The sequence below is a fragment of the Pongo pygmaeus genome, chromosome 1, assembly GCF_028885625.2.
Source record: "Pongo pygmaeus isolate AG05252 chromosome 1, NHGRI_mPonPyg2-v2.0_pri, whole genome shotgun sequence".
NCBI classification, from domain to species: domain Eukaryota; kingdom Metazoa; phylum Chordata; class Mammalia; order Primates; family Hominidae; genus Pongo; species Pongo pygmaeus.
The window spans coordinates 37535176-37562343 of NC_072373.2; the positions used below are offsets into that span (position 1 = coordinate 37535176).

At 41.3% G+C, this 27168-nt stretch overlaps 1 long non-coding RNA gene and 1 pseudogene across 1 annotated transcript; one reads left to right on the plus strand and one right to left on the minus strand.

Moving 5' to 3' along the window:
* Nucleotides 1–2263, plus strand: part of LOC129035272 (syncytin-1-like) — a 45665-nt pseudogene extending 43402 nt beyond the window's left edge.
* A 2486-nt stretch (nucleotides 2264–4749) lies between these two features.
* Nucleotides 4750–27071, minus strand: LOC129017299 (uncharacterized). Its single transcript, XR_008495046.1, has 6 exons — nucleotides 26992–27071; nucleotides 26620–26776; nucleotides 18543–18613; nucleotides 6856–6941; nucleotides 6690–6759; nucleotides 4750–4891 (listed from the first exon to the last, which is right to left on the minus strand). It is a non-coding gene; the product is annotated as an uncharacterized LOC129017299 (long non-coding RNA).
* Between the last annotated feature and the right edge of the window lie 97 nt (nucleotides 27072–27168).

Consider the following 27168-nt stretch of genomic DNA (forward strand, 5'->3'; position numbering starts at 1 on the left):
ATCCCCTGGGGCAGTGGGCCTTCCATTGATTCCCTTGACATAAGGGGCATGGACGAGGGGGCGGCTTACTTCTACTTGGACAATTTTTTAAAGTGTCCTTGTAGACCACACTGGAAGCAAGCCCTATTAGGCATTTGATTTGCTCAGCTTTTCCCTTTTCCAGAGCCTCCAAAGTATGCTTGCCTGAGGACCATGACTAAAGTGGTGGCCTTTTCTTTATCCCGTTTGTCCCATTCCACCTGCTCCTCCTGATCTCTATTATAAAAAACCGAGGTTGCCAAGTTCAATAGGGTTTCTAAGTTTTGCTTCGAGCCTAAGGTGGACTTTTGAAGTTTTTTTTCCTAATGTCTGCAGCTGACTGAGTGATAAACTTATCCTTTAGGATTAGTTGGCCTTCAATAGAGTCAGGTGACAGGGAGATATGCTTCCTCAATGCCTCCCTTAGTCTCTCCAGAAAGGCAGTAGATTTTCTTCCTTTCCCTGTGTTATAGTGGACATCATTGAATAATTCATAGGCTTAGGCCCAACAAAGACTCCAAAAGATTGTTAAGGACCTAAAATCCCAAGGCCTAGTAAAACCATGCAATAGCCCCTGCAATACTCCAATTTTAGTAGTAGAGAAACCCAACGGACAGTGAAGGTTAGTGCAAGATCTCAGGATTATCAGTGAGGCCATTGTCCCTCTATACCCAGCTGTCCCTAACCCTTATACTCTGCTTTCCCAAATACCAGAGGAAGCAGAGTGGTTTACAGTCCTGGACCTTAAGGATGCCTTTTTCTGCATCCCTGTACATCGTGACTCTCAATTCTTGTTTGCCTTTGAAGATCCTTCAAACCCAACGTCTCAACTCACCTGGACTGTTTTACCCCAAGGGTTCAGGGATATCCCCCATCTGTTTGGCCAAGAATTAGCCCAAGACTTGAGCCAGTTCTCACACCTGGACACTCTTGTCCTTCGGTTCATGGATGATTTACTTTTAGCCACCTGTTCAGAAACCTTGTGCCATCAAGCCAGCCAAGCGCTCTTTAATTTCCTCGCCACCTGTGGCTACAGGTTTCCCAACCAAAGGCTCAGCTCTGCTCACAACAGTTTAAATACTTACAGCTAAAATTATCCAAAGGCACCAGGGCCCTCAGTGAGGAACGTATCCAGCCTGTACTGGCTTATCCTCATCCCAAAACCCTCCTAACTGTTGGATGTGCCTCCCCCTGCACTTCAGGCTATACATTTCAATCCCTGTACCTGAACAATGGAACAACTCCAGCACAAAAATAAACACTACTTCTGTTTTAGTAGTACCTCTTGTTTCCAATCTGGAAATACCCCATACCTCAAACCTCACATGTATAAAATTTAGCAATACTATAGACACAACCAACTCCCAATGCATAAGTTGGGTAACTCCTCCTGCAAGAATAGTCTGCTTACCCTCAGGAATATTTTTGTCTGTGGTACCTCAGCCTATCGTTTGAATGGCTCTTCAGAATCTATGTGCTTCCTCTCATTCTTAGTGCCCCCATGACCATCTACACTGAACAAGATTTATACAATCATGTTGCACCTAAGCCCCACAACAAAAAAGTACCCATTCTTCCTTTTGTTATCGGAGCAGGAGTCCTAGGCGGACTAGGTACTGGCATTGGCGGTATCATGACCTCTACTCAGTTCTACTACAAACTATCTCAAGAACTAAATGGTGACATGGAACGGGTCACCAACTCCCTGGTCACCTTGAAAGATCAACTTAACTCCCTAGCAGCAGTAGTCCTTCAAAATCGAAGAGCTTTAGACTTGCTAACCTCCGAAAGAGAGGGAACCTGTTTATTTTTAGGGGAAGAATGCTATTATTATGTTAATCAATCTGGAATCGTCACTGAGAAAGTTAAAGAAATTCGAGATCGAATACAAGGTAGAGCAGAGGAGCTTCAAAACACTGGACCCTGGGGCCTCCTCAGCCAATGGATGCCCTGGATTCTCCCCTTCTTAGGACCTCTAGCAGCTGTAATATTGCTACTCCTCTTTGGACCCTGTATCTTTAACCTCCTTGTTAAGTTTGTCTCTTCCAGAATCGAAGCTGTGCAACTACAAATGCACATTCTTCGAATGGAGCTCCAGATGCAGTCCATGACTAAGATGTACTGAGGACCCCTGGACGGGCCTGCTAGCCCATGCTCCGATGTTAGTGACATCGAAGGCACCCCTCCCGAGGAAATCTCAACTGCACAACCCCTACTATGCCCCAATTCAGCAGGAAGCAGTTAGAGCGGTCGTTGGCCAACCTCCCCAACAGCACTTGGGTTTTCCTGTTGAGAGGGAGAACTGAGAGACAGGACTAGCTGGGTTTCCTAGGCCGACTAAGAATCCCTAAGCCTAGCTGGGAAGGTGACCGCTTCCACCTTTAAAGATGGGGCTTGCAACTTAGCTCATACCCGACCAATCAGACAGTAAAAGGAGCTCACTAAAATGCGAATTAGGCAAAAACAGGAGGTAAAGATATAGCCAATCATCTGTTACCTGAGAGCACGGTGGGAGGGACAATGATTGGGATATAAACCCAGGCATTTGAGCTGGCAACGGCTACCCTCTTTGGGTCCCCTTCCTTTGTATGGGAGCTCTGTTTTCACTCTATTAAATCTTGCAACTGCAAAAAAAAAGAAAAAAAAAGTTCCTTACCATCTCCTGACCATTTAGTAAGGTAATATTTTCATCTGACTTTAAGATGCATTTCTATTTCGTCTGACTTTAGATTGCATGCCCTAATTATGGAATGCTGAAATTTGTGAATTTAATCTTTTCACTCTATCCTTACCATTGCGATTTTATGGGAGGTAGACAGAAAGAGTTTATTCAGAGTTCATCAGACCTAGGGTTAAATCCTAGTTGTATCATTTGTTAGCTGTTTGGTGTTAAGCAAATTATTTAGTTCTGTTCTTTTGTCTGCAAAATGTTGGTAGCAAAAACATTCCTCTCTTGTTGGTGTGAGGTAATATGTAATAGTGATATGGAAGTGCTGGGAAGGGAAGAGCATGGTCCCTTTAAAGGATACGGAATGGGGGTGGGGGAAGGGAAGTGCTGGGTAGAGGAGGGCTTCCTCCCTGGCTAGGGCTCCACCCCCATGGACCTAGATGAGGACAGGCATTTCCTGCCTAAATGTTGCATTTCCCAAGACCACCCTGGCCTGCCACAACCCCATCCTGTGCCTATAAAAACTCCCGAGACCCTAGCAGGCAGACACAGGTGGCAGGATATCAAGAGGAGCATGTCAGTGGAAGAAGACACAAGTGGCTGGATGGTGAAAAGATGTCAAGGGGAGCGTGCTGGCAGAAGAGCACATCAATAGATGCTGGCATGCCGATAGGCCATCGACAGGCGGGATGAGAAGGAGGTTTGCCTGGGGCAGTCGGAGGAGATCTGGGGCTGCCCAGCAGCCAGACTCCGGGGGAAAACCATCTCCCTTCTGGCTCCCCCATCAGCTGAGAGCTACTTCCATTCAATAAAACCTTGCACTCATTCTCCAAGCCCACGTGTGATCCAATTCTTCCAGTACACCAAGGCAGAACCCAGGATACAGAAAGCCCTCTGTCCTTGAGACAAGTTAGAGGGTCTAACTGAGCTGGTTAACACAAGCCGCCTATAGGTGGCAAAACTAAAAGAGCACCCTGTAACACACACCCACTGGGGTTTCAGCCGTAAACATTCATTGCTAGACACTGCCTTGAGGTTGGAGCCCCACAGTCTGCCCGTCTGTATGCTACCCTAGAAGTTTGTGCAGTGGTGAACTGAAGAAGCAAGCCACACCCCCATCGCATGCCCTGCAAGGGGGACAAGGGAATTCCTGTTTCAACAGTGGCTGGCATAAAGCTAGTACTCAATAAATGCTAGCTTCTTTAAGACTTAAATCATATTCTTCTTCAGTCTTTGAACTTTTTCAGGTAAATGAATGACCGAATTCCAAGAGAAATATATAGTCTGCAATGCAGTAGGTACACTGAGGCAGCTGGCTAAAAATTTTACAGGGAAATTTAAGTGATATGATAAAACATAAATTGTAGTTCATGGATAAGTGTATTTTAGGGATTAAACAAAAAATAAGTGAATATTTCTAAACACACCATTGAAGAGGAAGCTTACACATTGTAAAATGTGTGATATAAGGAATTAAGTGGTTTCTACTAGCTTCAAAATACCATCATTAACTGATTTAGTTATGTCATATGACATAACTGACATATGCATTAACTGATTTAGTTATGTCATATGACACATCACATAGATTACCTGTATTAACTACGAAATAAATGTTATGATCCAGAGTTACTAAGAATGAAATGGTTGGGGGTAAAGGTGGGAAACTGCATAAGTTATTAATAAATATGAAGGTGTGTTGTGGTTTTGAATGTAATAGCAGCTGTGGTTAATATGTGATCATATTCTAAAGTAATTAGGCAATGGTTAAATAAGCCCCTTAACAAATTACAATCAATCAGAACATTCAGGAGAGAAGTCTTGTTTTTTTGACTACTTTAGATTCTGAGGCCTCTTAGAGCAGAAATTGGCTGCTCAAATATCTCTCGAAGTAGTCAAATATTTCTTAAGTGTGGTTTGTCTCTCCAAGGAGAAGCAAGTGGATATCATGTGTCTCCAGAGACAACACTCTGAAAAGGATATATCATTTATGTACGATTCCAGTCAGAAATGCATAACCTGAATCTAATCAACAGACAACATCAGCCAAACACACAATAAGAGATGGTGCACAAAAGAATTGGCTTTTATTCTTTAAAATATGTCAATGTCATAAAGAACAAAGATAGGCTGAGACACTGTTCCGGACTGAAGGAGAAAAAAGGCATGTTATTGTAAATATAAGATGTGATCCTGGATTAAATCCTGTATGGGAAAAAAAGTAGCTACAAAAGGCATTATTGAGACAATCAATAAAATTGGAATATGTGTTATATATTAGATAAAAGTATTTTATTAATGTTAAATTCACTGAATTTAATAACTGAACAGTGGTTATATAAAGAGAATATCCTTATTCTTAGGAAATATACACTGAGGTTTTAAAGGCTATAGAGATATATGCAACCTACTCTCAAATAATTTAGGAAAACATTTTTATAGACAGAGACAGAGAAAAAGATTGATAAAGCAAATATAGCAAAATATTTAAAATTGATGAATCTTGGTAAAGCATATGTGAAAAATTTGGGGTTGTTTTTCCAACTTTTCTGTAAATTTGAGATTATATCAAAATTAAAAGTTAATTTTAACAAGTATCCATGAATCACCTGAATCAGAATAGTGGCATATTTGCTACAGATGTAGATTCATGGGACCTGCCACTGACTACCGAATCAGAAATTCAGGGAGTGTGGACAGGAGAGGTTAGAGCCTGGCAATTTTCATTTACAAAAACATTCTTGGTGATTGTAATGTATACTAAAGTTTGAAAAACATTGGGAGTGTACTTCAATTAAAAATCAGTTATGGCCAGATGTGGTGGCTCACACCTATAATCCCAGCACTTTGGGAGGCTGAGGCAGGCAGATCACCTGAGGTCAGGAGTTCAAGACCAGCCTATCCAATATGGTGAAACCCCATCTCTACTAAAAATACAAAAATTAGCTGGGTGTGGTGACACACACCTGTAGTCCCAGCTACTTGGGAGGTTGAGGCAGGAGAATTGCTTGACCCTGGGAGGCAGAGGCTTCAGTGAGCTGAGATTGCGCCACTGCACTCCAACCTGGGCAACACAGCGAGATTCTGTCTCAAAAAAAAAAAAAAAAATCAGTTATGTGGCTGGGTACAGTGGCTCACGCCTGTAATCCCTGCACTTTGGGAGGCCGAGGAAGGAGGATCCCTTGAGCCCAGGAGTTCAAGACCAGCCTGGGCAACACAGAGAGACCCTGTATCAAAAACAAATGAAAGAATCATAATTATAATGCTTTCACTGGCCAATGCATTTTCTTCTCTTTTTGAAAAAAATTTTAAAACTCGAAACCTGTTAAACTTTATTCCGTTTCTTATCTTTTAAATTTTTTATCTTAAAAAGAAAAAAAAAATAAATTTTCTAATTGTCCACCTGCCCTCCTTCAAGCCAATGCATTTTCTTAGCTTAATCAACTAAATGCCTTGAAGAATACTACTACTAGCTAAAATGTATCATGTGTTTATCATGTGGTAAGCATGATACATATTTTATTCATTCTTGCAATAATTCCTATGAATTGCTATAATTATACTCCTTACAGTTAAGGAAATGGAGTTACATAAATTGCCAAGGTCATAAAGCTATTAAGGGATAAATCCAGGATTGGAACCCAAGGACAATCTGACTCTAGGGCCATACTTTTGCCACTCTGCTTTTAAGCCTTGCTAGGAAACCACATGGTAAGGTTATTGGCTTTGGCTATTATAAAATTGACATTTATCTCTTTTAAAGTCAGCCTTTAATTGCATATTAAGGAAGGAAGGAGTGGTGCAGCTACTACAATGAACATTATGATAGGCATAAAATTCCCCCTGCTAATCTTCCATCCTGGTGACAAAGCCTTGGCTCTGTGACTAAGATAAGGGTATACAGGCTGTTGTTTCTTCCTGAGCACTACTATGATTTTCCCATCGCAGATCCTTAGATACTCTTCAGCCTGCAGGTACCAAGCTGGGTGAGATCTGGGTATACCTTCTTTAGAGATCCACCCTTGGCATTGGAGGATTTCTTCAATGAGGTAGAATGTCATCACAGTTTTAAACTAGGAAAGGAATTGTCCCTGATGAAACTCAGGAAGTGACTTGACTAAAATAAAAAGTAAGCATTGCCCAGGGTACAGCTCAGCCTCTTTTGGTACCTCCATTCTTCTGAGTTGCAGTTCTCTGCAACAGTCATTCCACAGAGAAAAGCCTGAGGTAGCTCACTGGACTTTCAACAATAAGCCTGTGAATTGAGTTGGGTGAGCATTAGTCTCACTGATAATATGGATAGATTTGGATTGAAAACCAGCCTCCCAATTCCACAGGCCAAGCTCTTCCATAAACCACAATGCCTCCTGAATAACAGAGATCAATACTGAAAGTTTGTTGCAATCATGGTCTCATGTGTTCTCATGTGTTTATGCAGACTGATAAGTGCAACCCTTGTGGTAAAAAGTAAAAATGTGTTTTTTCAGTGGTGGCCAGCTGAAATGTAATATGTAAAGAGTTAGTAATAATTTTTATTGAGAGATTCATCTTTTCTAATGAGAAAAATGAAAAGCTTTCAGCAAAAAACACACCACTATTTTGAAAAGATTGATGAAGCACCCCCAGCTCAGCCCCACGACAGCACAGTTGTTGTAATCCTCCATAAGAACCTTCAGGTTGCAGGTGACATAATCTTATATAGAAAAATCCTAAGAAATCCACTTAAAAACCATGAGAACTAATAAATGAGTTCAGCAAAGTTGAAGGATACAAGATTAATATACAGAAATTAATTATATTTCCATATGCTTGCTATGAAAACTGTGAAAATGAAATTAGGAAACCAATTCTATATACAACAGCATCAAGAAGAATAAAATACTTAGGCATAAATTTAATAAAAGAAGTATAAAACCTGTACTCTCAAAACTACAAAATATTGTTGAAACAAATTAAAGAAGACAAAAAAATGAAAAGACTTAATATTGTTAAGATGGCAATACTCCCCAGGGCACTATAGATATAACACAATCCTTATCATAATTCCATCTGGCCTCTTTACAGAAATCAACAAGCTGATCCTAAAATTAATATGGTAATTCAAGGGACCCAGAATAGCCAAACAATCTTGAAGAAGATTAAAGTTGGAGGACTCACACATCCTGATTTAAAACTTACTACAAAGCTACAGTAATCAAAACAGTATGGTACTGGCATAAGAAGAGACAGTCATACAGATTAATGGATAGAAGTGAGAGACCAGAAATAAGCCCTCACATCTATGGTCAATGAATTTTGACAAGGGTTTTAAGACCATCCAAGGGAGAAAAGGTAGTCTTTTTAACAAGTGGTACTGGGAAAACTAAATACCCCTATGCAAAAGAATAAAGTTGGATACCTCCCAACCTTGTACCACATATAAAAATTCATTCAAAATGTAGGACTAAAACTTAAAGTCTTAGAAAAAGTAGGTGTAAATCTTTGTGATCTTGAATTAAGCAATGGCTTCCTAGATATGACACCAAAAGCACAAACAACAACAAAATATAAATTGGACATCATTAAAATTAGAAGTTTTGTGCTTTACCCCCAAAAAGGTGAAAAGAAGCCAGGAGTGATGGCTCATGCCTGTAATCCCAGCATTTTGGGAGGCCAAGATTAGCATTTGGGAGGCCAAGACTTGAGTCCAGGAGTTCAAAACCAGCCTGAGTAACATAGCAAGACCTCGTCTCTACCAAAAAAAAAGGTAGCCTGGTGTGGTGGTGTGCACTTGTGGTCTTAGCTACTCAGGAGGCTGAGGTAGGAGGATAGCTTGAGCCCAGGAGGTTGAGGTTGCACTGAGCTGTGATTGTGCCACTGCACTCCAGCCTGAGTGACAGAGCAAGAGCCTGTCAAAAAAAAAGAAAGAAATAAAAGAATGTGAAAACAACGTGAAAAGAAAATCTGCAGAATGGGAGAAAGTATTTGCCATATATACCTGATAAAGAAGTCGAATTTAGAATATATAAGATATTACAACTCAACAATAAAAAGATAATCCAATTAAAAGAAAGCATCTCAATAGAGATTTCTCCAAATAAAATATACAAGGCCAGGCGTGGTGGCTTACGCCTGTAATCCCAGCACTTTGGGAGGCTGAGATAGGCAGATCATGAGGTCAGGAGTTCGACACCAGCCTGGACAACATAGTGAAACCCTGTCTCTACTGAAAATACAAAAATTAGCCAGGCTTGGTGGTGTGTGCCTGTAGTCCCAGCTACTCGGGAGGCTGAGGCAGGAGAATCTCTTGAACCCAGGAGGTGGAGGTTGTGGTGAGCTGAGATCATGCCACTACACTCCAGCCTGGGCAACAGAGTGAGACTCTGTCTCCAAAAAAAAAAAAAATAGTAATGCAAAATGGGGATATATTAGGCCGTTCTTACATTGCTATAAATAAATATCTGAGACTAGGTAATTTATAAAGAGAAGAAGTTTAATTGGCTCACGTTTCTAAAGGCATTACAGAAAGCATGGTGCTGGCATCTGCTTGGCTTCTAGGGAAGCCTTTGGAAGCCTACAATCATGGTGAGGGCGAAAGGGGAGCAGGCACGTCACATGGCAAAAGCAGGAGCAGGCAAAGTGGGGGAGGGTGCCACACACTTTTAAAGACCCGATCTCTTGTGAACACAGCGTGAGAGTTCACTTACCACCAAGAAGATGGCCCAAGCCATTCATGAGAGATCCACCCCAATGATCCAAACACTTCCCATGAGGCCCCCTGCCTCCAATACTGGGGATTACCTCTCAACACGAAATTTGGGTGGGCACAAATATCCAAACTCTTTTTTTTTTTTTTTTTTTGAGACAGAGTCTTGCTCTGTTGCCCGGGCTGGAGTGCAGTGGCGCCATCTCAGCTCACTGCAACCTTCACCTCCCAGGTTCAAGCGATTCTGCTCCGGCCTCCCAAAGTGCTGGGATTACAGGCATGAGCCATCGTGCCCGGCCAAACTCTATCAGAGGAAACTCCTAGTAACCCTTTTGCTTAATGTGTCTTAAGATGCATGAATTACAACTTATCTAGTTGATCAAAAGCTCATAAAGATGGCTGAAAATAGCTTTCCAGTTGGGGTCAGAAGACAAGTCCTTTTGCTGAGACTGAGGGGAGAAAATTTAGATTGAAGTTTAAAGTAAAGAAGACATTATATTTGAAATCAGACAGGACAGGCGCCGCAGCTCACGCCTGTAATCCCAGCACTTTGGGAGACCGAGGCGGGTGGATCACGAGGTCAGGAGATTGAGACCATCCAGGCTAATACCGTGAAACCCCGTCTCTACTAAAAAAAAAAAAAATACAAAAAAATTAGCCGGGCATGGTGGCAGGCGCCTGTAGTCCCAGGCTGAGGCAGGAGAATGGCGTGAACCCGGGAGGCAGAGCTTGCAGTGAGCAGAGATGCGCCACTGCACTCCAGCCTGGGCGACAGAGCAAGACTCCGTCTCAAAAAAAAAAAAAAAAAAAAAGAAATGAGACAAATGGGATAGGAAGCTGATCAAGGAGCTATAAAAGGCTTTCCAAGTGACTCAGGGCCTATTCGAGTTTGGAAGCCATGTTGTAGTGTGTTGCCCTTCTGTACAGAGTTGTGTGATTTGTTTCAACTGAGCCCAACTTCCCCTATATGAGTATGACAAAAAAAGAAAATGGATTCAAGGCCATCCCTCGTATTGTGGAGCACATGTAATATAAAGACTAGGGGAGGCGGGGTGCGGTGGCTCACGCCTGTAATCCCAGCACTTTGGGAGGCTGAGGTGGGTGGATCACTTGAGATCAGGAGTTTGAGATCAGCCTGGCCAACATGTTGAAACCCCATCTCTACTAAAAATACAAAAAATTAGCCGGGTGTGGTGGCGTGTGCCTGTAATGCCAGCTACTCAGGAGGCTGAGGCAGGAGAATCTCTTGAACCCAGGAGGCAGAGGTTGCAGTGAGCCGAGATCACACCACTGCACTCCAGCCTGGGCAATGGAACAAGACTCTGTCTCAAAAAAAAATAGACTAGGGAACAGGTAAGTTGAAGGAAATAGTGAGTTATTAAAGTGACAAGTGAGGTAATAAAAGCCCAGAGGAGAGATAGGGAGTGGGGTGTTTCAAGGTAGCAGCAGTGAGGGAGTGAGAAATAGAAGACCAGGAGATTGTGGTCAGAGGCCTGAATAATGGAGCTTAAGATGTCATAATCAAAGCAGTTCTGGGTGGTGACCAGGTCCAAGGTGACCCTGAGAGTGGATGCTATATAATTCCTAAATCTGTTTCTTTGGAGCCCCTAGATGACGGGGCAGCCTTTTAGCTTTTTGACTTAATCAATTATGCCAGAGCTGGAGGGAGGATTTATCACTACCTTTTAAAAGTAGAGAGAAACATATCTGCCCTTGCCATATATGCATTTGACTCCCAAGTAATCTAAATGTATACTGGTCACAATCATAAGATTTTCAGAATTATTTCATTCGCATTATTTTTCATGTATTTTACAATAAAGTTAATTCAAGCTAAAGTGACTAAATGCTGCAGGATGAAATTGGGCTCTTTTACAGTAATACATAATAAAATTAAGATGTGCTAATTATTATGTTGCAAAGAAAACATATATGTACTTCATTGATGTAAAAAGTACAAAGAAGTGCTCCTGTGGGCTTATTACAGATTAAATATATTAAATTAAATATAGATTAAATAGATTAAGTATAAATGGAGAAAAAGGAAGCAAAAAAGGCATTTAAGTGTAAGTTTTTATTCTACATAAAGCGTTTTCATTATTGTTTGCTTGGCTCAACCTCTTAATGGTAAAGCCACCAATTAGTTTTATGGTGCAAAAAAAGAGTGCTGCAATTAAAAAAGTATTCAAAAGGCCTTCCAAAAGTTCATAAAAAATGCATATTATGAAAAACTACGCATGAATTTCAAAATTTTTTTTCACTGAAACCAACTCATACTAACTTGTTTGTGTCTGAACAGGATCTAGTTTGAGGCACTAAGAAGGCTATCCAGTTTGATTTTCTCAAAATCCCAGTGAAAAAAATGGAAAAAAAAAAAAGAGTTCGAAAAGAGCCCCTATTGGAGCAAATTCTGCTAAAATGAAGCAAAAAGAAACATCAAATTTATGGTGAAGCTTGGGTGAAGAATGTTGGAATCACTGATGCCTTATCAAATGTTTATGGTGACAATGCCCCAAAGAAATCAGCAGTTTACAAGTGCATAACTCATGTTATTAATAAGAAGGGTTGAGACAATGTTGAAGATAAAGCCCACAGTGGCAGACCATCCATGTCAATTTTCAAGGAAAAAATAATCTTGTTCAAGCTGTAATTGAAAAGGACCAATGATTAACAGCACAAACAATAGCCAACACCATAGACATCGCAATTGGTTTGGCTTACGTAGTTCTGACTGAAAAATTAAAGTTGGCCAGGTGTGGTGGCTCACGCCTATAATCCCAGAGTGCTGGTGGCAAGTGGATCACCTGAGGTCAGGAGTTTGAGACCAGCCTGATCAGTAAGGTGAAACTCCGTCTCTACTAAAAATACAAAAATTTGCCGAGCGTGGTGGTATGTAACTGTAGTCCCAGCTACTGGGGAGGCTGAGACAGGAGAACTGCTTGAACTTGGGAGGCAGAGGTTGCAGTGAGCCGAGATCACACCACTGTACTACAGTCTGGGCAACAGAACAAGACTCCGTCTCAAAAAAAAAAAAAAAAAAATTAAAGTTGAGCAAACTTTCCACTCAATGGGTGCCAGAACTGTTGTGCTGAGATCAGCTGCAGACAAGAGTAGCGCTTTCAATGGAAATTTTAAATAAGTGGGATCAATATCCTGAAGGATTTCTTTGAAGAACTGTAACCAGAGATGAAACACAGCTTTACTAGTATGACCTTGAAGACAAAGCACGATCAAAGCAATGGCTGCTAAGAGGTTGAAGTGGTCCAGTCAAGGCAAGAGCAGACTGGTCAAGAGTAAAGGTCAGGCCGGGCATGGTGGCTCACGCCTGTAATCCCAGCACTTTGGGAGGCTGAGGTGGGTGGATCACGAGATCAGGAGTTCAAGACCAGCCTGGCCAAGATGGTGAAACCCCTGTCTCTATTAAAAATACAAAAAAAAAAAAGCCAGGCATGTTGATGGGCGCCTGTAATCCCAGCTACTTGGGAGGTTGAGGCAGAGAATTGCTTGAACCCTGGAGGCGGAGGTTGCAGTGAGCCGAGATCGTACCACTGCACTCCAGCTTGGGTGACAGAGTGAGACTCCATCTGAAAAAAAAAAAAAAAAAAAGAGTAAAGGTCATGGCAACAGTTTCCTGGGATCCTCAATGCATTTTGCTTGTTGACTTCCTGGGGGGCCAAAAGAATGACAACATTTATTTATTATGATAATGTTTAGAGATAGCTAAAGCTTTAGTAGAAAAATGCCTGGGAAAGCTTCACCAGAGAGTACTTCTCCACCACAACAATGCCTCCGCTCATTCCTCTCATCAAACATGGGCAATTTTGTGAGAGTTTTGATGGGAAATCTTTTTTTTTTTTTTTTTTGAGACGGAGTTTCGCTCTTGGTGCCCAGGCTGGAGTGCAATGGCATGATCTCGGCTCAGCGCAAACTCCACCTCCCAGGTTCAAGCAATTCTCCTGCCTCAGCCCCCTGAGTAGCTGGGATTACAGGCATGCACCACCATGCCCGGCTAATTTTGTATTTTTAGTAGAGACAAGGTTTCTTCATGTTGAGGCTGGTCTTGAACTCCTGACCTCCAGGTGATCAGCCCGCCTCAGCCTCCCAAAGTGCTGGGATTACAGGCGTGAGCCACCACACCCGGCCTTGATGGGAAATCTTTAGACATCCACCTTACAGTCCTGATTTGGCTCCTTCTGACTTGTTTTTGTTTCCTAATCTTCAACAATCTTAGGGCACCCATTTTCTTCAGTTAGTAAGGTAAAAAGACTGCATTGACATGGTTAAGTTCCCAGGACCCTCAGTTCTTTAGAGATGGACAAAGTGGCTGGTATCATCACTGATAAAAGTGTCTTGAATGTGATGGAGCTTATGTTGAGAAATAAAGTTTATATTTTTTATTTTTATCTTTTAATTCCATTTTTCTAAGAACTTTTTGCAGTCCACTCATATACACTGTTTGTTATACCTATTAAAAAGGTGAAAAATATTCAAAGAATGTTAAGGTTATTACAAAACCACAATGACAACCATAAGTAAACAATAATTTCCTTCACTATGTTTAGTGCATGAGTTTAGAAATCGGATAGAACAAATGAATATTTGCAAGTACGGCCAGAAGCACAGTTCTCATACCAATAAACCTAGATAAGTAGCTCATGGAAACGACTGGAACACTTACTAGCAGGAGGAAAAAAACATTTTAGAGCATTTCTAGGTGAAAGATTTTCTTGGGTTCATTTATAGCGAATCTGTATGGGGTTAGGTGTGGTTGTTAGGCTACAAAGAAGATCATTTTCCTTGGGGAACACAGTGATCTGAGGTGGTTGAAATGCCTAAAGGCAGCAAGTTAAAGAGACATAACTTTTCTTTATAGCCTTTGATTTCGGAAACTAAGGCTCAGAACAGATAGTTTATTTGAGCATACCTTGTTTTATTGCACTTCACTTTATTGTGCTTTGCAGATATTGTGCTTTTTACAAATTGAAGGTTTGTGGCCACGCTGTGTTGAGCAAGTCTTTACAAATTGAAGGTTTGTGGCCACGCTGTGTTGAGCAAGTCTTTACAAATTGAAGGTTTGTGGCAACGCTGTGTTGAGCAAGTCTAACAGTGCCATTTTTCCAACAGCATGTGCTCACTTCTTGTCTCTGTGTCACATTTTGGGAATCCTCACAATATTTTCAACCTTTTCATTATTATTATATCTGTAACGGTGATCTGTGATCAGTGATCTTTGATGTTACTATTGTAATTGTTTTGGGGTTCCAAGAACCTTGCCCATAGAAGGTGGGTGAACTTAATCGATAAATGTGTGTGTTCTGTTCGTTCTACCAACTGGCCATTCCCATCTTTCTTCCTCTCCTTGAGCCTCCCTATTCCTTGAGGCACAACAAAATTGAAATTAGGCCAATTAACCTACAATGGCCTCTAAGTGAAAGTGAAAGGAAGAGTTGCATTTTTCACTTTAAATCAAAAGCTAGACATAATGAAGCTTAGTGAGGAAGGCAGGTTGAAAGCCAAGACAGGCCAAAAACTAGGCCTTTTGCACCAGTTACCCAGGTGGTGACTGCAAAGAAAAAGTTATTGAAGGAAATTAAAAGTGCTACTCTAGTAAACACATGAATAAGAAAGCAAAACAGCCTTACTGCAGATAGGGAGAAAGTTTTAGTGGTCTAGGTAGATCAAATCAGCCACAACATTTACTTAAGCTAAAGTCTAATCCAGAGCAAGGCCCTAACTCTTTAATTTGATGAAGGCTGAGACAGGTGAGGAAGCTGCAAAAGAAAAGTTGAAAGCTAGCAGAGGTTGGTTCATGAGGTTTAAGGAAAGAAGCCATTTCCATAACATAAAGTGCAAAGTGAAGCAGCAAGTGCTGATGTAGAAACTGTAGCAAGTTTTCCAGAAGATCTAGCTAAGATGATTGATGAAAGGGACTACACTACACCCTAGATTTTCAATGTAGACAGAATAGATTTATATTGGGAGGAGATGCCATCTAGAACTTTCACAGCTAGAGAGACGTCAATGCCTGACTTCAAAGCTTCAAAGGATGGCTAAGGCTCTTGTTAGGGACTAATATAACTGATGACTGGGCAGAAGCCAATGCTCATTTACCATTCTGAAAATTCTAGCCCTTAAGAATTACGCTAAATTGATTCTTTCTGTGCTCTATCAATGGGACAACAAAGCGTGGATGACAGTGCATGTATTTATAACATAGCTTACTAAATATTTTAACCCCACTGTTGAGACTTAACTGCTCAGAAAAAAAAATCATTTCAAAATATTACTGTTCATTGACAATGCACCTGATCATCCAAGAGCTCTGATGGAGAGGTACAAGAAGATTAATGTTGTTTTCTTGCCTGCTAACAAAGTATCCATTCTGCAGCCCATGGATCAAGGAGTAATTTTGACTTGCAGGTTCTATTACTGAAGATAAATATATTTCATAAGGCTATATCTACTATGGATAGTGATTCCTCTGATGGATTAGGGCAAAGTAAATTGAAAATCTTCTGGGAAGGATTCACCATTCTACATGCCATTAAGAATGTGATTCATGGGATGAGGTCAAAATATCCACATTAGCAAGAGTTTGGAAGAAGTTGATTCCAGCTCTCATGGATGACTTTGAGGGATTTAAATCTTCAGTGGAGGAAGTCATTGCAGATATGGTAGAAATAGCAGGAGAACTAGAATGAAAAGTGGAGCCTGAAGATGTGACTTAATTGTCACAATCTCATGATCAAACTTGATTGGATGAGGAATTGCTTCTTATGGATGAGCAAAGAAAGTAATTGAGATGAAATCTACTTCTCCTGGTGAAGATGCTGTGAACGTTGTCAAGATGACAACAAAGGATTTAGACTATTATATAACTTAGTTGATAAAGCAGTGTCAGGGTTTGAGAGGACTGACTCCAATTTTTAAAGAAATTCCACTGCGAGTAAAATGCTATCTAACAGCATAGCATACTACAGAGAAATATTTCATGAAAGGAAGAGTCAATCAATACTGCAAAATTCATAGCTGTCTTATTTTAAGAAATTGCCACAACACCTCAACCTCCAGCAACCATCACTGTGATCAACCAGTAGCCATCAACATAGAGGCAAGACCCTTCACCAGCAAAAAATTACAGCTTGCTGAAGACTCATAATTGTTAGCATTTTTCAACAATAAAGTATTTTAAAATTAAGGTTTGTACTTTTTTTAGACATAATGCTACTTTACACTTAATAGACTACAGCGTAATGTAAACATAACTTTTATATGCACTGGGAACAAAAAATATTTTATCACTCGCTTTATTGCAGTGGTTTGGAACCAAAATTGCATTATCTCAGAGGTATGCTTGTACTTTGGATAAGGCAAAATCCTCTTATATAGACCCCAGTGTTTTAGTGCTCAAGAGTAAATAAATTAGAGTAGTCCTATGTAGAATTTGAATCCAGATCTCACTCTTGTACTTGAGTTAATCCATGCAGTCTTAGAGGCAGCATTTCCATCTCTCACTATGTCCTGACAATTTACCCCTAAATTTCTCTCAAACCCATCCTTTTTCCCTCAACTCCACCATCATCACCCTAGCCCAAGCTACCATCCTCTCTTGTCTGGATACTGCAATAATCTCCTAACCGTCTTATCAATTGCACTCCTTCCTTCCTACAGTTAGTTTTCTATAAGACAGCCAAAATGTAATCTTTAGGAAAAAATCAGATCATATAACTATGAGGGTGACCAGTCCCTTGGTTTGCCTGGGGCTGTTCCAATTTTAGCACTGAAAGTCTCACATCCCTCAGTCCTAGACAAACTGGGATGGTTGGGCGCCCTAGGATTCTGCTCAAAACCTGCCAGCACCTTCCAGTCATCCTTGGAATAAAACCCTTTATGATGGTCTGTGAGGCCCCATAGAGTGTATCTCTTGCCTTCCTCTCCAGCTCATCTCAGACTAGGCTCCCCTTGGACTCACCACTGTGGGTGCACTAGTTTTATCTTAATTTTGAGAATTCATTGTGGTCTTTTCCACCACATGGCCTTTGCCCTTCATTTCCCTTCAAAGGATGTACTTTCTTCCTCTCTTAGTTAACTCAGGTTCATCCTTCACATCCCAGCTTAACTGCAATTCACTACATTAGGTTCCTCTAGTACAAGCTCTCAGAATATTCTGTTCCTTTCCCTCAGGTCACGTGTCTCAGTTTGTCATTCTATAATTTTCCATTAGTAGTTTTATGTCTGACTCCCATACCAGCCTGTAAACTCTTTGAGTGTAAGAACCATGTGTGTTTTGTTTATCACTGTGGATTTGACTCCTAGAATGTGCCTGGCACATATAAAAAGGGGTTCAATAAATATCCACTTCAGTTCCACTGCTAATGTCACAGGTCAGACTTGAGATTTCTGAAGCATTTCCCTGCCTCTAATCTATTCACCTTCCAAATCATAATACCCACTAGTGTCATGGTAATCTTCTAGATGTGGATGTCCTGTACATTTCCACAGATATCACTGTGTCCCATATTGGTCTGCTGATCTGCCCTTGTATATGATTAGAAAAGGTAGATTTATTAGGAGTATACTATGCACCAGCACTGTGCTAAATACTTTATATATGTAATATAATTTGCACCTCACAATCACCCTTGAGGGACATTCTTCCTATTTTACATGCAAGGAGACAAAGGCTTAAAGAGATTAGGTAATTAATCCATTACCACATAGAGTTTGTAAGAGATGCAACCAGAATGGTACCTGATGTGTAAACCCTTGCATTTTTGTCTTTCAATTGCATGTTTTATTGGTTATAATTAGGCTTGGCTGTACATGACAAGAAAGTCCAAAGTACAATAGTGGCTTAAGTGAGATAGAAAATTACATCTCTCTCATGGTTTTCCTCTGGTATCTCCTGTTAGAGAGACCAGAGGAAAGCAGTTCAGGGTTAGGATGACCTGATCTTCAGGGATCCACACAAGTGTTGTTTGCTCTCCCTAGCTTGACTTCCACCTTCAGGTCCAAAATGGCTACGTGGGCTCCAGTTTCCTCATCCCTATTTAGTTAACGGGAAAAAGGAAGATGTGTCCCTCATCCTCTAAGGATACCTTGGAGAAGTCACAGCTGACACTTCTGTTTATATTTCATTGGCCAGATTATAGTCATATGATCAGATCTTACTGCGAAAGATGCTGGGAAATACAGTCCATGCTTTTGTTGTCCGTAGGCTGAGCTTAAAAAAAAAAATCCTCCTATAAGGAAGAAAGAAAGAATGGATATTAGGGGAAATAACAGCATCTGCAAAACACACCATAGAGCAGGTTCTACTTATGACTTTCAAAATTACCTACAATTTAGTTTCATCCTACATAATGTTCTAGTTTTCCACCTCTCAGTCATTTTAAACCATTGCCACAATGGGCCACTCACCTCTCTGTTTCCCAGACATATCAAACTCATTCTCGATTTTACTCTCCTTGCTTTTTCTCCTACTTGGGAGGGCTTCCTGTCAACCTACACAAATTCTACCCACACTTTACTGATTAGCTCATTTTAGAGGACGTTATCCTCTAAAAGTTTCCTCTATATTAGCTTTTTGTCCCCCAAATAGAATGGAAGAAGCAAAGTTGTGGGTACATAGCAAGCACCTAATAAATACTTATTGATTAATATATAAAATAGCCTTACTTAACTCCTTTAATTCTTACGTGGAACACTGCTTTATTCAGGATTTTTCAGTGTTAGTTTACACCAGAGGACTTGTGTAGTCCCTCTCCCCCTCTCTTGTGAAAATATAGGCACCTAATGAATATTTATTAAGTACATGTTTGGTTTTATTTTATTGTTTTTGGAGACAGGTTCTCCCTCTGTTGCCCAAGCTGGACTGCAGTGGTGCAATCACGGCTCACCGCAACCTCAAATTCCTAGGCTCAAACACTCCTCCTGCTTCAGCCTCCCCAGTATCTGGGACTACAGGTGCATGTCACCATGCTGAGCTAATTTTTTGTAGAGACAGGATTTCACTACGTTGCTTAGGCTGTTCTCAAACTCTTGGCCTCTCAAAGTGCTGGGATTACAGGTGTGAGCCACCACACTCCACCATTAAGTACATGTTGAAAGCCCCCATTGCTCCAGGTTATCCGCTTAGAGCTCTCACTTGGTTTCAATTTCTGAATTGATGTGGTGGTACTTGCTGTATTGTAGGGCACTACTTCTCAAACTTTATATGCATACAGATCACCTAGGAATCTATTAAAATGCAGATTCTGATTCAGGAGATCCAGGGTGGAGCCTGAGATTCTGTATTTCTAAAATATCCTAGGTGGGGCTGGGTGCAGTCGCTCATGCCTGTAATCCCAGCACTTTGGGAGGCCAAGGCAGGAAGATCGCTTGAGGCTAGGAGTTTGAGATCAGTTTGGGCAACATAGCAAAACCCTGCCTCTACCAAAAAACAACAACAACAACAACAAAAAAAAACACGCAAATTAGCCACACGTGGTGTGTGTGTGTCTGTTGTCCCAGATACTTGGGAGGCTGAGGTGGGAGGATCACCTGAGCCCAGGAGGCAGAGGTTGCAGTAAGCTGAGATCACACCACTGTACTCCAGTACACCACTGGATAACAGAGTGAAACCCTGTCTCAATAAATAAATAAACATAAATATAAATAAATAAAAACTAAATAAAATAAAATATCCAAGGTGATGCCAATGTTGGCAGATGTAAATAGCAAGGCTGTGGAGATCCTCAGATTATCTGCCCCAGATCACATGAAGATTCATTTTAAAGCAAAAGATCCCTGGATCTCACTTCAGACCTATGGGATCAGAATATCTGAGATGGGAGCCCAGAATCTGCATTTTAACAAATTCTCTAGCAGATCCTCATATACACTAACATCTGAGTTTAAAAAGAACCCTAGATGATTTTTATGATTAGGCCTGTTTATGAGTAGGCAGCTTTTTGAAATAATGCCATTCAGTTCAGCATAACATGGAGTAACTGAAACTAGCAAAACTTAAGAAATTGAACAATGTATTAATATAACTTGAATCATTCTAAGCTTTTTAAAATCCCATACTTTAAGCTGCAGCATTTTAGCATCACTCTTTTGCCCATAGCTTTGTTTGATTCATAGCACTTAGAGCAGGAGAACCTCCCCTGCCCAACTTTGGGATTTCTCATGGCTGTAGGCTTGCCAGCAGCTGGTTCCAAATAATTCAGATCTCTACTTCAGCTTATGCTTTGAAGATAAAATTTAAGAGAAACAAAAGGTTTGAAATTGTGTTTCATAAAATATTTCTTGAAGACATTTCAAGAGAAAATCACTTGTAAAGAAATTCTTTCCTTAACCTTATTCTTATTTCTTTTAACCAATAAGTACCTGCTTACTTAAGGGAGTTATTGATAGCGTCTAACAAGATTGTGTGTGTGTGTGTGTGTGTGTGTGTGTGTGTGTGTGAAAGAACTTTGTCAACTGAAAAGCGCTGGAGAAATGCAAGGTGGCATGACTTTCATTACAACAGAGTATTAGCCAATAGGCTTAGCCCCAAAATGATAAATTAATCTTAAACATACAGTTGGAGTAGGAACAGAGTGAAAAGTTCTGCTCAAATCCCTTATGATTTAAGCTGATGCGATGAGAAGCATGGAAAGAGCCAAGCTACACTACAGAAGGCTTGGATAAGAGGGGGAAATTTAACCCAGGTAAGGACAACTAATATGGTTTAGAGGAAACATTAAACACCACTATCAACCCTGAATGTCTTGTTAATCTCTGATACATCAGATCATCAGGGAATAGGTAGAGCAGATCAAAACGTGGGGAGGGAGGGGAGCAGGGAGGCTGGATCTCCGTAACCTAAGGGACTGTATGGGGACCCAGGAGTCAGGAGACCACACATAGGGCCACTAACCATTTGCCAGGACTGAGGAATTTCCTGGGATGCGGGACTTTCAATAGTAAAACTATGGGTAAAGTCCTGGGTAAGCCAGGATGAGCTGGTCACCTCGATACCATGCCATCTTGATTTCTGGTCTACTCATGATGAACAAGCTGCATAAGTTCTCCACAACTTCTTTTCCTCATTCATAAGTGGAATTATTCTGTGTTCCTTTCCTTCCTTCCTTATTTATTTATTTCTTTTTTTTTTGAGAGAGATTTGAGAGAAGAGTCTTGCTCTGTCGCCCAGGCTGGAGTGCAGTGGCATGATCTTGGCTCACTGCAACCTCCACCTCCCAGGTTCAAGCAGTTCTCATGCCTCAGCCTTCTGAGTATCTGGGATTACAGGCATGTGCCACCACATCTGGCTAATTTTTGTATTTTTAGTAGAGATGGGGTTCACCATGTTGCCCAGGCTGATTTCGAACTCCTGGACTCAAATGATTTGCCCACCTCAGCCTCTCAAAGTGTTGGGATTACAGGCGTGAGCCACCACATCCCGCCCTGTCTTCCTTTTCTGCAAAAAAAAAAAAAATAAAATAATAATAATAATAATAATTCCTTTCTCTTGTCAAATATCACTAAATTACACCACCCCAACACTAGAACAAAGATGTTCCAATTTTTTTTTTTAATTTGTGGGGGCCCAGGCACGGTGGCTCATGCCTGTAATCCCAGCACTTAGGGAGGCTGAGGCGGGTGGACACGAGGTCAGGAGATCAAGACCATCCTGGCTAACAGGGTGAAACCCTGTCTCTACTAAAAATACCAAAAAATTAGCCAGGCGTGGTGGCGGATGCCTGTAGTCCCAGTTACTCAGGAGGCTGAGGCAGGAGAATGGCGTGAACCCAGGAGGCAGAGCTTGCAGTGAGCCAATATTGTACCATTGCACTCCAGCCTGGGCGACAGAGCAAGACTCTGTCTCAAAAAAAAAAAAAAAAAAAAAAAAAATTTGTGGGGAAATCCAGAAACCTAGGTACTTATGAGATAAAAGTTTCCAGAAGAAGTTAGGGGCTTGCTGTCAATGAAGTTGACTTGAAGTTGACTTGAAGTTACAACATGAAAGAAAGCTTGAGATGTGAGATTCAGTGGTCTCCTGGAGATGCAGGTGAGGACAGAGGAAGAGGGTAGAAATCAGGGCAAATAGCTTAATCTCCCCATTTGTACAACGTGGGTAACAATAAGGTCCTTTTAAAGTCGTTGTGGGCTAGGCGCGGTGGCTCATGCCTGTAATCCCAGAACTTTGGGAGGCTGAGGCAGGTGGAGCTCCTGAGTTCAGGTGTTCAAGGCCAGCCTGGGCAACATGGCAAAACCCTGTCTCTACAAAAAATACAAAAAAAATTAGCTGGCCGTGGTGGCATGCATCTGCAGTCCCAGCTACTTGGGAGGCTGAAGTGGGAGGATAGCTTGAGACTGGGAGGTGGAGGTTGCAGTGAGCCGGAGATCAGGCCACGGCACTCCAGTATGGGAGACAGAACGAGATCCTGTCTCAAAAAAAAACAAAAAGTCATCGTGAAGATTAAATGAATTAATGTATGTAAAGCACCAAGAACATGGATTGTTGAAAGTGATCAATAAGTGCCAGTAATTATTATTATTTTAACATAATATTTTGAATCTTATGTTATGAAAATGCAAGTTTAATCTGAACTATGTCTTTTTTTTTTGAATTTGCTTTTTTTTGACATTTAAAAATTCTATTCTAAATGTTAGGATTCTTTTTTTTTATTATACTTTAAGTTTTAGGGTACATGTGCACAACGTGCAGGTTTGTTACATATGTATACTTGTGCCATGTTGCTGTGCTGCACCCATTAACTCGTCATTTAACATTAGGTATATCTCCTAATGCTATCCCTCCCCCCTCCCCCCACCCCACAACAGTCCCCGGTGTGTGATGTTCCCCTTCCTGTGTCCATGTGTTCTCATTGTTCAATTCCCACCTATGAGTGAGTGAACTATGTCTTATTCATAGGTGTACTATGTGATTTTGTAGATTCTGTGAGTAGAAGAACTTGCCAAAATATCCTTCTCCAAAACATCTTACAAATATACTCATCCATTACAATACCTGATAATCTGCCAGCAAAAATACGTTAAGGCTTTGGGGGTTTTAGTTTCTTTATAAAATACTAATGCTTTAGGAAGAGTGTTCTCTCTTCCATTTTTTAGCCATAAGCCCCTTGTCATGGATTAGCTGACCACACCAGGAAGGGGAGATAAGGACTGAGCCAACAAAACACAACATTGGACAGGTGAGAAAGAAGGTTCTAGCTTAGAGTATTATCTGTTTGGGGAGCAGGGGGAGGCCTCATGTGGAGTCTTCAGGGCCTTTTGGAAACTAAGGATAATTTTAGTCTTAAGAAGGGAAAAGAGAAGCTAGCTGAACAGGAGAGGAGCGTGGAGGAGACACAATTGTTTACTTTATAGTATTGTTTAGGGTCAATCATGTTAATAAAAAGAGTTGCTGAAATGGCTGAGAGTTGCAGTCAAGTCTGGATGATTTTTTTTTTCTTTGAGACAGAGTCTTGCTCTGTCGCCCAGGGTAAAGTGCAGTGGCATGATCTAGGCTTACTGCAACCTCTGTCTCCCAGGTTCAAGCAATTCTCGTGCCTCAGCCTCCCGAGTAGCTGGGATTACAGGCAGGCGCCATCATGCCCGGCTAATTTTTGTATTCTTAGTAGAGACAGGTTTTCGCCATGTTGGCCAGGCTGGTCTTGAACTTCTGACCTCAAGTGATCTGCCTGCCTCAGCCTCCCAAAGTGTTAGAATTACAGGCGTGAGCCACCACACTCAGCCAAGTGTGGATGATTTGGCTCACCCTGTCTAAAAAATTTTAAGGTTGTAAGCCCTGGAGCATTTTATATAAAATAATTATTGACATGAATATAGAAGAGAACATCCATATATATTTCCATTTTTTGTTTGAAGTTAAAGCTGACAACAGTCAGAATGCATGACTCTTTTGGGCTGCTGATTTCAAGCCTGCAACTGTTTCCTAGTAATGTAGGGGGCCTGTGCCAAGTCATTGAAGGTTATTGCTGGTAGGGCTTCTCCCTAGACAGGAAATAGTTCACTGGAGCTTTAGTGCAGAAACCAACACAGGTAGGTAAAATATTTTTATAATTGCCACTAGGAAAAAGAGAGGGCCCAGGGGGTACTCTTCTGCCCAAGGGAACCTCTCCCTGGTTATAACCTAATTTGTTGTGTGTATGTGGACTAGATGGGTGGAATTCAACCTTCTAAGGTATTGTGGTTAGATTGCTTTCAAATGACTGGCGATTCCAAGAAATGTAAGAAATCCTCTTTCTTTTTCTCTTGTGGTTCAAATGTGGGCTTTTGAAACAGAAATAATAATGTCTGTGGCTATAGGGTGGGGTCTGTTCGTTTCCCTCTTTTCTCTATTGGGGTGTACATGAAGGTGTTGAAATTGTTGGCTTCATGTTTGTGTTTTGATAAAGATGGCTCTAAGGTAGCAGGATAGGGGACTAGAAGCTAACTAGTCATTGAAGAAGATCCTTGTTTTCCACAGAACAGTCTACCCTGGAGAACTGGCTGTTCCAATCTTCCTGTTACAGTCACTCAGAGCATTCATACATCTCTCTGTCCATGGTGCAATAAAATAGGCTATGGAAAAATCTCAGGAGGCTTCCTAAGTGGTTGAAAGGAGGCAGGGCAAAAAAATTGTAGTATAGGCAAGAGGAAGGTAAAACTAACTAAAACGAACTTCGAAATGCAAGAAATAAACACAAACATCATCTGAAATTGTTCCCTTAAGAAGTCAGCCCTAACAGTTTCTTATCTATTATAGGAACTGAATTATCTTGAACTGTGATATTGTGGTCAGAAAGTTAAGAAGATAACCCCTCTCCTACACTCTTGGCACAAAACCAGGGCATATCTATACCTGGAACATAATGTGTTGTACTGTTTGTTGAGTTTCAAGAAAAGTCTAATGAGGTTAGAAGCAGTTAATAGGAGGATATCTGAAAAGATCAAGGAGATTAGGTCTTCCCTACTCCTTCCATAAGGAGATACTGAAATGGCAGAATTCTGCAATGAGAGATGGTGATCAGCAAGCCGAGGGGACAGGCCTCAGAAGAAACCAGACCTCCCCACACTTTGATGTCTGACCTTGGCCTTCAGAACTTCGAGAAAATAAGTTTCTGTTGTTTAAGCCACCCAGTTTGCACTATTTTGTTATGGCAGCTCTAGCTGACTAACACACATGAGAACACATATGATCAAGTGATTTAAAATTATGAAGGGTCTAGAAGAGAATGTGATCATCTCAGAATACCTCTAAGTCAGGGCTTCTTAAAGCAAGGTCTGCATACTACTTGCATCAGAATCACCTATGACGCTTTTTAAAAAGCAGGTTCTCAGGTCCACTGGACCTAGATTATTAAAATGTTCTGGTATGATGCCTAAGAATCTGTCTCTTTGGTAGACACTTCAAGTGTTGTTTTTGTACACTAAAGAGCCAGAGTCCTGCCCAATCTCTGGCTCTTTTCTGAGCCTGAAAATGAATTCTGGGCCTGGTACTAATTGCATTTCATCAAGTGCTGCTGTGTCTGGTCCTCTGGCAGATGGTCCCTGATCCAGGAATCACGTGTAAATCCCATCGTAGGTTCTCTCTCTCCAGGTGTCCGCCAACGTTTACGCAGCATGTGGGAAAGCTGAATTGGATGGACCAGATGGAATCCTTAGAGTTTATTCTTGATTGTGGAAATAAATATGTGCCTCACCTATCTTACTTAAGAATATAATGACATATTTTGAATAATAAAGTATATATATTATCTCTTTCATGAGATTTATTTAAAGATCTTACTACCTTGTCAATAAAAAGAGAATGCAAGGAATAGAATGGGGCATATCTTTCCTTCACCTGTGGACCTAAGAGGAACTGAAATTAGAGAAAGTTGAGAGTCCAAAGCAAACGCTGTGATGAACATTTTCAAAATAGGCAGAATAGGTGGCATTCTGATTCCAATATGGCAGTTCCCTAGGGAGTGTAAAATCTGCCCTGCCCCATCCCCTCCATTTACAAATGTGCTTGAGGGACATAAGGTTTTATAAACAGGGTTTTTAAAAACTAAAATTTAGGAAGATCATTTAAGAATGCTCAAGGGGGGTAGGTCAATGGACTATTTCTCTATTTTCCTTCGGGTGGTCCAGCCTTTGAACCAGAAAGCAGCTATAGTATCCCAAGTGACAGGGTCTGTCTAGGAGTTCCCATGGCCACCGTTTTTTGTGTTTTCGGTTTTTCTTTTTATGGCGGTGGGGGGGGGGGGGGGGCGGGTCGAGTGAGTACTTAATTCTAGGCACTTGGCTGTTTTTTCCTTCTTGACTAACCAGATTTCAGTTTCTCTGTGTAGACCATTCATTCCCACTGAGTTTCTTGGTGGGATGGTGGGGGCGGGGGCGATGAATGGGAAAGTGGAATTGCCATTAATGTTCCAGCTGCTTTCCTGAAACAAGACTTTTGACCGTAAAAAGAATGAATTTGAAACTCTAGACAATAATACACTGCAGAGGTTAAGAAGAAAAGCCATGAGTGCAGCCGGGTTTCATTAAGAATGAAAAGTGAACATTTAGCCGTCAAGGAGACAGGTTCCTAGTTTGGGCAGAAAAGAGAGCCCTAACAATGAAAGGCAGCCGTGTTGGCTGAAAAGGGGCTCTCAACTGAAACCAAGGCACTCCTGGGGTGTGAGGATGGGTGTTCATTCCTAGACCTTTCCGAGCGGCCCTTTCCCTCAGTATGTTCTGGACTCATTGAGGTCTTGGCCCAGCGTCCAGGTAGCCCCGAGGGCCTCGACTCGCTGGCGCAGGGTAGGGGGCGCGGGCCAGGAGGGGCAAGCGG